A 12,195-nucleotide genomic window follows, 5' to 3' on the forward strand; every position below is an offset into this window, starting at 1 on the left:
TAATAAAAAGCCTATCATGTGCAATAATTACTAGATTGTTGGCATAATTAGGTAATCACAAATATAAAGAATGTATGTATTTATAAAGTATTAATGAAAATTAAGTTACATATGCTATATTTTACCAGTGTGCTTTGTAACCTCATATGCCCTTGTTTTAAAAATGTAATTATCTTCTTATATAAGAAATGTTAACAGAACAGAGATCATATAGGCTAAAGTTATCTCAAGTAGGTGTTACTAAAAACACTTCTACTGGATTAAAATGGATCTTTTATAGAAAAAGTAATTCTTTTGTCAAATCTAAAAAATTCAAAATCAAAGTTAAAAAAATTCTTGTTTGCTTTTAAAAAATTTCCCTTTACATTTCCTCAGAGCCTCTAAAGAACTAGAGTGCTTCTGACACTCCAAGATAAAATATGGAAGCTTTTATTGTAATTGGGCCTTTTGTAACTTGTATTTCATGCAACACTAGTGTCCTCATGCACAGAGTAGTGCACATTGAAAGGAAATTAATTAGAAGAAATATTTTAATATCGCTATTTGTGTCTTGCTAATGAAAAGAAAATAGGATTCTACTGAGTCTCCTATCTACCTACTCCAGGACTTCTGTGAGGATCAAATGAGAGAGGCATGGGAAAATGCTTCACAGACATTTGGTTAAAGTGTGAAATGTTTGCACCTGGGAATAAAGCAAGTCCGGTTCCTGGGCTGAAGAAACTCCAAGGAGGCTAGTTGCTAGGGAGAGGAAGCCAGGCATTGCTATGCGACATCATTATCCGGTGCCCACAGCAACCATTTCTGGGCTGGGCTGGGCTGTGGGCTGCCTTTTGCACCATGGGGTCTTGGCAACATTGGCTCTGATTTGGTGGGCTGTCCCTCCAGAATGGTAGTGGGGCCTGTGCTTGGGGGAAGCCGAATGTTGGTTTGTCCACACCAGGTCTGTGGTGCCGTTTATTTTTAAATGGCCAGTGTGCCTCATGGCAGCTCCTGCATTGAGCGTCTGCCCCCTGGTGGTCAGTGAGTGTCTTAGCTACTGGTTGGACAGATGGACACTTAGCCTTTTATATATATAGATTGTCTGGTAAGTGAAGAATTAATAAAAACCACTTACATGAAGTGACTACCCCAAGGTCTCACAGTACCCTAAACAGAATGAAAATACACATCCTCTTGTACCCTGCCCATTGCTGATTCCATTATCACAAAATAGCTTCCAATTTTAACTGCTAATATTTGTTTGAAATTTAAAAATAATCAAGTTAACTATAAAAGTTATAGAAGACATTGAAAATGAAAGTGGGCCCTAACCAGTTTGGCTCAGTGGATAGAGCGTCAGCCTGTGGACTGAATGGTCCCAGGTTCGATTCCAGCCAAGGTCATGTACCTTGGTTGCGGGCACATCCCCAGTAGATGGTGTGCAGGAGGCAGCTGATCAATGTTTCTCTCTCATTGATGTTTCTAACTATCCCTCTCCCTTCCTCTCCGTAAAAAATCAATAAAATATATTAAAATTAAAAAAAAAGAAAACGAAAGTGGACTCATAGAACTCCAGAGTCAAGAACAAATTCTATAAAAATAGTATGCTTCCTAATACACAACACTGTCTTCTCTTGTAATTCCCTTGTCTAAGTGTGTGCTTTTCAAATTATTTTGCTTTTATACACTGAAGCAATTGAAATTTGGGTTAGGTTTCAATGTCAGAATATCTCACTTATAAATAAACTAGAGGCCCGGTGCACAAAAATTTGTGCACTCGGGGGGGTGTCCCTCAGCCCGGCCTGTGCCCTCTCACAGTCTGGGACCCCTCGGGGGATGTCCACGTGCTGGCTGAGGCCTGCTCCCTGGGGGATTGGGCCTAAGCTGCCAGTCAGACATCCCTCTGGCATCCCGGGAGCCCTTGGGGGATGTCTACTTGCCAGCAGGTAGCAGGCCTAAGCTGCAGTCGGACATTCTTAGTGCTGCTGAGGAGGCGGGAGAGGCTCCCGCCACCACCGCTGTGCAGGCAGCAATCAGCCTGGCTTGTGGCTGAGCAGAGCTCCCCCTGTGGGAGTGCACTGACCACCACGGGGCAAGTCCTGCATTGAGCATCTGCCCTCTGGTGGTCAGTGTGTGTCATAGTGACCAGTCATTCCCAGTCGTTCTGCTGTTAGGGTCAATTTGCGTATTACCCTTTTATTATATAGGGTAAAGGCCTGGTGCACAGGTGGGGGCCTGCTGGTTTGCCCTGAAGGGTGTCCCAGATCAGGGTGGGGGTCCCGCTGGGGTACCTGGCCAGCCTGGGTGAGAGGCTGAGGGTCGTTTTCTGGCTGGCCAAGCCCCCCAGCGGGGACCCTCACCCCATGGGGGTGTGGCCAGCTTGGGTGAGGGGCTGAGGGCCGTTTTCAGGCTGGCCATCGCTGCAAGCTGGAAGCAGGTATCTGGGATTTATTTTTCTATAATTGAAAATGTGCAACCTTGAGTGGAGCTCTGGGCAGGCAGAGCAGGTGCGAAGCTTGGCTCTTCCATTACCAGCGGCAACCCAAACCCCCTGCTCGCTCCAGCTCCGTGGTCGCCATCATCTTAATTGGGTTAATTTGCATATTCGCTCCTGATTGGCTGATGGGCATAGCTTGTGGGTATAGCAGAGGTGCGGTCAATTTGCATGTTTCTCTTTTATTAGATTAGACTAGAGTCCCAGTGCACAGATTCATGCACCAATGGGGTCCCTCAGCCTGGCCTGCACCCTCTCGCAATCCGGGATCCCTTGGGGGATGTTGGACTGTGGGGATCACGCCGAAACCGGTAGTCTGACATCCTCCGAGGGATGTAGTAGTGCGTGAAGCTGCAGGAGGCCGGGGAGGAGCCAGAATCCAGGCCGGGCACCGCTTCCACTCAGCTTGGCCCCATTCTACCTGCCACAGCTGCTGCTCAGTAACGCTGCTGCAGAGATGGGAGAGGCTCGTGCTGCTGCAGCTGCACTTGCCAGCCGTGAGCCCAGTGTCTAGCACCCGTTCATCAGCTGAGTGGCACTCCTGCTGTGGGAATGCACTGACCACCAGGGGGAAGTTCCTGCATTGAGCGTCTGGCCCCAGGTGGTCAGTGGGCATCATAGTGACAGTCATTTGATCGCTTAGGCTTTTATATATATATATATAGATATTTGCATTTAAACCACAGCACTATATATAGTTTTTAGAGGCCCAATGCACGAAATTCATGCAAGGGCCTTGGCCCCGGCCCCCACTCACTGCTGCCATGGTCGGGGGCATCTGCCGCCTCTGCCATGTTCCCTGCCTGCTGTGGCTTTGTCCGGAAGGAAGGACGTCCAGAAAGACCACTGCTCTAATTAGCATATTATGCTTTTATTATATATATATTGTTAATCCTCACCCAGAGATATATTTTTCCATTGATTTTTAGAGAGAATGAAAGGGAGGGAGGCAGAGAGAGAGACAAGCATCATTGTGTCCATATCAATTGGTTGTCTCCCGCAGAGCCCCAATCAGGGCCAGGGATCAAACCTGCAACCCACGTATATGCCCTTGATCAGGAATAGAACCTGTGACCCTTTCGTGCACAGGCCTATGCTCTAACCACTGAGAGCACTGGCCATGGCAAGTCACATCAATATTTTTTAAAATATATTTTTTATTGGTTTCAGGGAGGAAAGAAGAGGAAGTGAGAGATAGAAACATCAATTATGAGAGATAAGCATTGATTGGCTGCCTCCTGTATGCCCTCTACTGGGGATCAAGCCCACAACCAGGGCATGTGATCAGACTGGGAATCAAACCATGATTTCCTCATTTATAGGTCAACATTCAACTACTGAGTCACACCAGCTGGGCATAGCAATATTTTAAAGCTACTACGGAATAAACCCAGTTCATATTTTAGTCCTGAAACATTTTCTGAGAAAGTCAATGAGCCCCTAATAGATCTAGTCTAAGTGTCCTCCGAATGTCATTTATGTAATGTGATTATTTATAAAAACTTATTTTTCTCAATTGCTTTTATTTTACATGGAAAATTTGATAAATCTATATTAGATAATTTAAAGAAATTAGTTTTACACTAAAAAGGGGAAATATATTCTTGTACCCCTTACAAAATTACATTATCTTGAGAAATAAACATGGTAGACATAATAAAACTAATTTTTTCTCCAAAAAAAGAAGTGTATAATAATGCAAAATAATTGAAATGTTATATTTTGGTATATATTAGACTATGAATTTCTCAAGGGCAGTGACTGTTTTAAAAAATATTTTATGGGGTAAGAACATTGAACATGAGATCTAACCTCTTAATACATTTTTAAGAGTAGCATATATTTTGTTTACTATAGAAACAATGTACAGCAGATCTCTAGAATTTATTCATCTTGCTTAAGTAAACTTTATTCCTTTTTATTAGAACCTTCCCATATTGCCATAAATTCAGAGCCTAGTAACCACCATGTCACTATTTGAGTCTATACTGGTAAACTTGACTATATATAAGTAGAGTCATGCAGTATCTTCAATTATGTAACTGGCTTATACCACTTAGCAATATGTTCTCATGGTTAATCTATGTTGAATGTACATACAAAATTTTTTATCCATTCATTAGTCAATGGGCATTTAGATTTTCTCCACATCTTGGCTCTTGTGAATAGTACTCTTTGAGATCATAATATCAATTATTTTAGATATCTATCCAACAGTGGGTTTGCTGGATTATATGATGATTCTATTTTTAGTTTTTTCCCATAGTAGCTGTACCACTTTATAATCCTACCAAGAGTGTACAAGGGTTCTAATTTCTTTGCATCTTTATCAGCCTTTCATGCCTTTTTTCTTATGATGGCCATCTTGTCAGATGTAAGGTGATATCTCATTATAGCTTTGATTTGCATTTTCTTGTTGATTTAGTGATGTATCATATACCTGTTCACCATTTGCATGTCTTCTTTTAATAAATGCCTATTCAAGCCCTTAGTCCAATTTCTACAGTGGTTAATTTTTTCGTGCGCGCGCGCGCGCGTGTGTGTGTGTATGTGTGTGTGTGTGTGTGTGTGTGTGTGTGTGTATTTTTTCTATTGACTTGTAAGACTTGCTTATGTATTTTAAAGATTAACCCCTTATCAAATATATGGATTACAAATATTGTCTGCTAGTCTCTAGATTTCCTTTCCACTGTGTTGATTGTAAACTTTGCTGTGCAGAATCCTTTTAGTTTGTTGTAGTCCCACATTTTATTTTTTAAAAATCTTTACCGTTGAAAATATTACATATGTTCTCCTTCTTCCCCCATTGATCCATTCTACCCTCATTACCACACCTCACTCCAGGCCTCCATCACCCTATTGTCTATGTCCATGGGTTATGCATATATGAATACAAGTTCTTTGGTTGACCTTATCCCACCCACTCACCATCCTCCACCTTCCCTCTGAGATTCAACAGCTCATTCCATGCTTCTATGTCTCTGGATTTATTTTGTTCATCAGTTTATTTTTTTCATTAGATTCCACGTATGAATGAGATCATATGATACTTGTCTTTCTCTGATTGGCTTATTTCGCTTAGCATAATATTCTCCAGGTCCCTACATGCTGCCTCAAAGGGTAAGAGATCCTTCTTTTTACTGATGCGTGGTGTTCCATGGTGTACTAGTAAATATACCATAGCTTTTTAATCCACTGGTCTCCAGATGGGCACTTGGGTTGTTTCCAGATCTTAGCTATTGTAAATTGCACTGCTATAAATATAGTGGTGCATACATTTTTTCTGATTGGTGTTTCTGTTTTCTTATGATATATTCTTAGACGTGGGATCACTGGGTCAAATGGCAGCTTCATATTTAATTTTGTTTTGTAAACTCCATAATGTTTTCCATAATGGATACACTAGTCTGCATTCCCACAAGCAGTGTACTAGGGTTCCCTTTTGTCCACATCCTCACCAGCACCTGTCATTTGTCGATTTGTTGAAAGCAGCCATTCTGATGTGTGAAGTGATACCTCATTGCCGTTTTAATTTGCATCTTTCTGATGATCTGTGATTTTGAGTATTTTTTCATATGTCTCTTGGCCATCTATATGTCCATTTTGGAGAAATATCTCTTTAGGTTGTCTGTGTTTTTGATATCATATCCATTAAATCATTGCCAAGACCAATGTTATAAAGTTTCCCGGTTTTTGTTTTTTTGGAAATTTTTATAGTTTTAGGTCTTACATTTAAGTTTTTAGTCAATTTTGAGTTGATTTTTATGTATATTTAAGAGTCCAATTTCATTCGTTTGCATGTGGATATCCAATTTTCCCAGCACCACTTGTTGAAGAGACTAACCTTTCTTTATGTATATTTTTGGCACCCTTACAAAAAAAACAGTTTATTGTATATGTATGTATTTATTAATGAGATCTGTATTTTGTTCTATCCATCTATATGTATGTAGATTATGTTAGTACCATGTTGCTTTGGTTATGGTAGTTTCATAGTATATTTTCATATCAGCAGGTGTGATACCTCCAGCTTTATTCTTCTTTCTTAAGATTGATTTGACTCTTCATGAGGTTTTATGATTCCATACGTATTTTATTTTGTTTTTGATTTTTGTAAAGATTGTCATTGACGTTTCAATATCAAATGCCCTGGATCTGTTGACATTTTAACATATTATGTAAATTTTAACATATTAATTCTAAAAATTCAGGATGTCTTTCCATTTGCTTCTCTCTCCTGTAATTTCTTCCATCAGTTTTATTTTTTTTTATAGTTTCAAGTATACAAGTATTTGACCACCATAATAAAGTTTATTCCTAAGTATTTTGCTCTTTATGGTGCTATTGAAAATGAGCTCATTTTCCTAACTTCTTTTTTCATGTAGTTCATTGATAGTGTACAAAAAAGTAAATGATATATGTATGTTGATTTTATATCCTGCAACTTACTGAATTAATATTAATTTACTGTTAATATTATAATATTATTAGGGGCCCGGTGCACAAAATTCGTGCACTGGGGTGGGAGGTGCCTCAGCCCAGCCTGCCCCCTCTCACATACTGGGAGCCCTCAGGGGATGTCCTACTGACAGCTTAGGCCCGCTCCCTGCTCCACAAAGAAAGGCTACCGGGCTGATCACAGGAAGGTGCCAACCCCATCACCCCGCTGCTGCAGCCACTGCCAGTCACCACAGCCACCAAGGTGTTTTCATCAACATGGACTCCAGTCCCTCACCATAAAAAAATGACAACTTTCTTTAGGCATTTTCAAGATGTGTCTTTCATAGGATATGACATTTCTTAATTATTTTTTGTAATCCTCACCTGAGGATATCTTTCCATTGATTTTTAGAGAATGTGGAAGAGAAAGGGAAAGAGAGAAACATCAAAGTGAGAGGAATACTTTGATTTGTTGCCTCCTGCATGAGCCCTGACCTGGGCCCAGGCCAGGGAGGAGCCTGCAACCTAGGTACATGCCCTTGGTCAGAATTGAACCCAGACCCTGCGGTGGGCAGGCCGAGACATTATCTACTGAGCCAAACCAGCTAGGGCAGGATTTGACATTTCTTAGCCCTCCAGCACCGGACCTTCATTTTTTTCTCCAGGAGTGTGGTGGAAAAACCCTAGGTCACCTTCTTGGATTATTATTACCCAAGTTACTAAGAATATTACCAGTGCCATACAGGAAGCTTAACCAATGAGCGTCAGAAAAGGTGTTTCCTCTGTAGTTCACACCGATCCCCAGCTCGGCCTCTGCCCAGGCCTAAGGCCTCTGGCCAGGCATTAGGCCCCCTGCCCAGGCCTCAAGCCTCTGGCCGAGCCTTAGGCCTGGGCAGGGGCCCCCTCGGCTCTGATTGCAGGCTCAGGCCCTGCCCAGGAGCCCCCTGGCTCAGGCCCTTACTAGGCTGCTCAAGGCCCACACGGAGCTTACCTCAGAGTGACCTGGGTGCCCTATGATGTTTCCTGGACCCAGGCCACTGGTGCCTACTATGCAAATTAACCACTAGCTTAGTTGGGTTAATTTGCATATTCACTCCTGATTGGCTGGTGGGCATGGCTGGGGAGTGTAGTGGAGGGACAGTCAATTTGCATGTTTCTCTTTTATTAGATTAGATACTGTTATTGTTATAAAAGTTTTTATGGAGTATTTGGAGTTATGTGTATACAAAATCATGTAACTTATAAACTGGACAATTATACTTCTTTCTTTCTGATTTGAATGCATTTTTAAAATGTCCTAATTGCTCTAAGTCTTCCAGCTCTTTGTTAAGTGAAAGTGGTGGAAGTGGGCATCTTTTCCTTGCTCTTGATCTCAGAGGAAAATCTTTTAAATTTTTACCATTAAGTATAATGTGACTTTCTTATGGATGGCATCTAGGTAGGACTTATTTTTTATCCATTCAGCCATTTTTTTGTTTTTTGATTGAAGAATTTAATCCACATATATCTAAGGTAATTATTAATAGGATAGGATATACTATTGCTACTTTACAATTGTTTTCTGCTCATGTTTTAGTTCTTTAATTGGTATTTTCTTCTCTTGTTGTTCTTTGTGTTTTTTGTTTGTTTGTATTGATACAGTTTTAGTCATTTCTCTTTTGCTTTTGTATAATTTTACATATATATTTTTGTGTTAATTTGGGGCTAACATATAATGTCTTAAAGTTATCACACTTTATTTTAAACTGATATCAACTTAAGGTCATTCGCATAAAATAACTCTCTACTACCCCCCCACACACACATTTTATGTTATTGTTGTCATAATTTGCATATCTTCTTATTTTGTATAATGTAACAATTTGTAGCTTTTAAATTATATTTTTTTCAACTTTTACTATAGTAGAAATATATTTTTTTACTTAACACCATTACAGTAAAACAGAATCATGCATATGTATATATTTACCTATACCAATGAGTTTCATACTTTATGCTATTATACTGCTGTTTTGTTTCCTTTGGTTTCAAATTGAAAAATTCACTTTAGAATATCTTGGCACATCTAGTGGTGATAAACTCCCTCTTCTTTTGTTTGTCAGGGAAATTTTTTATTTCTTCTATATTTTTTAAGGAGAGTTTTGTCAAGAATAGTATTCTTAGTGGCCACTCTTTGAGCATAACTTTGAGCATATAATTCCAATGCCTTCTAGCCTGAGAGGTTTCTGCTGAAAAATCCAAATGGTAGTCTTATTAGGATCCTTTTGTATGTGATGGGTCAATTTCTCTTGCTACTTTCAATATTCTCCCTTGGTATTTGAATATTAACAGAATTTTTAGCTTTAGTGTGGATTTTGTTGAGTTCATCTTATTTTTTCTCCTTTGGTATTCTTGAACCTAAATGCCAATTAGCTTTCCCAGATTTAGAAAGTTTTCAGAATATGCTTTTTGATCCTTTTTGTCTCTCTTTTCCCAGGACTCCCATAATGTATATATTGGTTCTTTTGATAGTTACCTGTAATTACTTTAAAGTTTATTCACACTTTTTCACTATTTTTTGAAAATTTTTGTTCCTCTGTTTGTATTATTTCTAGTGACTTACTTTGAGCTTGCTGTTTCTTAATTCTGCTTTATCTAGTTTGTTGCTGAAATACTTTAGTGATTTTTTTTCAGTTCAATTACTGTTTTTAAGCTCCATGATTTTTGTTTGATACTTTTTCATATGTTTGTCCTTTTGTTAAAATTTTCACTTTGCTAATGTCTTGCTCTCTTTACCTCTGTTATCTTTATGACAACTATTCAAATTATCAGTCAAGAAAATCCTATAACTCTCTTTCATTAGGGTTGGTTTCTGGAGATTTATCTTGTTTCTTTGTTTGGGACATTTATACCTAGTTATTTTAATTCTTTGTGTTGGTTTCTGTGCATTATGCAAAGCGGTCACCTCTCTTGCTTTTTATGTTCTGGTCTTGTACAGGAGAAGACCCTGACCAATCTTTTCACAGATTCTCAGTACCTATCAAATGTTCATAATATTTCAACCCGTTTTCTGTTTTTTGTTTTTTTTATTGTCCCTATGCATCTATGATATGACGGATCCTACACATTCACCAGAAAATGTGATAATAAATCCAGTTTCTTGGTTTTGTCCCCCCTCCCCAAATTGAATCTTTGGATATTCCATTCAACCCTTTTCCTCCTCAGATAGAAGCTTAAAGGTGGATTTTTAAAATCCACTGCTCTATGCTGAACCTGGAGGGAGGGTCTATTGTAACTGCTAGCACAAATCTGTTTATATTCTCACTTTCCCACAGGTAGCTAGATTATGCCATGACCTATCAGCACTGAGGTAGGCAATATAGAATCCAGTTCTTTGGTAAATCTCTAGAAAAGTTATGGCTTTGGAAACACAGATCAATTCTTTCCCTCCCCAGGTTGAAACAGGCAACTTTGCTTTTTGTTTGTTTGTTTGTTTTTCTGATTGGACTGTGCTGAGCTGGGGAGAGGAGTTATGCTGTCTACCATCCAAGCCAAAGACTCTTTTCTACTTCATGTGGCTAGGCTATGTTGGAGCTGCCAAAGTTCTAAGATTGGCAAAACTGATGTCAGTTCTTCGAGCCAACCTGGAGTAATTCCAGCATTAGACTCATGAATCAACCCTTTCCCTTCCTGATGGAAAATGAAAACTGGAATTTCATCTACTCACAGTATGCTGAACAATGAGGAGTATAAATGATGTCTACCAGTGTATTCCACTGTCTCCGTTCTCCCCTTGGTGGCTAGACAGTTCTAAGCCCACCAGAGTTATACATATGGCACGACAGAAGCCAGTTCTACGCAGAGCACCTTTGGAAAAATTGAGAAGATAAATGCATAATCTGACACTTTTCCTCTCTTGAGAGAAGCTGGGGGTAGAGGGTGTCTTGATCATATGATACTGTGTCATGGGTACGGATTGTGGCAAGAGGGTATCCAAAAACCTTCTTACTGGTTTCAGTGAGTGTTTTCAGGTTCACCTGAGGTGCTGATGCCTTTCAATTAATTTCTGGATTTTTCAAAAAAGGAATTTGTCCTGGAATTGTTGAATTGTGTGCTTTTTGGGGTGTGTATGTGGTGGGGAGGAGGGTCTAGTGCTTCCTACTTGCTGACAATACTCACTGGACAGTGACTGAGACATACATCCTTGTAGCAATGATGCCTAGCAAAACCCAGGACTTAATGGGCTCTCCAATTTTTAAATGGATTTTTGAGTGAATGTGTGCTTTTAATGAAGGAGGACATATGTTCCAAATTCCTTACAATTTAAACTAAATGCCTTTATAGCTTACATTTTAGAAATGTAGGATATACACAAAGATATACAGCTATGTAAAATGAATGTTAGAATGCTTGAGTGTAGTGTATATGTTAGGGTCTAATATCCTTGGTGGAAAACACAGATGTGAAATTATAACTGAGAAAATGTAATTTTGTATATAATTATATCAAACATTTTTAGAAAGACATTTCATGTATAAGTTAAGATCAAATTGTCTTATTTCTCCTTTATTTATTTTAGATATGTTAATTGAAAGAAAGGCCTAGAAGGGATCTTAAAAGGTCATTAATTCATGGACTGCATTTAAACAAGACTAAAACTAAAACTAAAAAAAAAAAAAGCTCTTGAGAGACTATCTCTGTTAGTGGGGAAGCTTTTGACTTTAAATTTCCTTTATAAAGGTAATCCAGAAGTAAATAAAAGAGTATTTTTAATTTCCAGATATTTCCCAAATTTAATTTTGAAAAAACCTACATTTATCTCCTCTCTCTCTCTCTCTCTCTCTCTCTCTCTCTCTCTCTCTCTTTCTCTTTTCTCTTTTTCCAGGTGTACTCTAAATGTATACAAATGTTGATGTAGCAACTATAGCAATCCAACTGTGTTTTTGTTCATTAACTCCACATGATATTTATGCATAAAAAGTGAACACTTAATAATGAAATAAAGAATAAAAATAGACTAACAAAATATTCTACCATAAATATGTATTAAATATTTTGTACTCCCTTATTTACATCAAGCGTTTGTATTGTATCTTATAGATTTATAGAGATATACAGGACTATATGCCAATACTTATCTACACTAATAAAAGAGAAACATGGTAATTGGCGTACGACCGCTACCCTTCCCATTGGCTAATCAGGGAGATATGCAAATTAACTTACAGCCAAGATGGCGGCCGGCAGCCAGGCAGCTTGAAACTAACATGAGGCTTGCTTCCTTCAGTGACGGAGGAAACCAA

General features: G+C 39.0%; 1 long non-coding RNA gene across 1 annotated transcript in view; it reads right to left on the reverse strand.

Moving 5' to 3' along the window:
* Positions 1 to 2,442: 2,442 nt before the first annotated feature.
* LOC106723965 overlaps positions 2,443 to 12,195 on the reverse strand; it is a 15,969-nt gene continuing 6,216 nt past the window's right edge. Inside the window, exons 2-3 of the long non-coding RNA XR_001359717.1 lie at positions 7,896 to 7,899; positions 2,443 to 2,561 (exon numbers count right to left, since the gene is read on the reverse strand). This is a non-coding gene — a long non-coding RNA (uncharacterized LOC106723965). The remainder of the gene's footprint in view (positions 2,562 to 7,895; positions 7,900 to 12,195) is intronic.

Source organism: Myotis brandtii, unplaced genomic scaffold (assembly GCF_000412655.1).
Source record: "Myotis brandtii unplaced genomic scaffold, ASM41265v1 scaffold685, whole genome shotgun sequence".
Classification (NCBI taxonomy): Eukaryota; Metazoa; Chordata; class Mammalia; order Chiroptera; family Vespertilionidae; genus Myotis; species Myotis brandtii.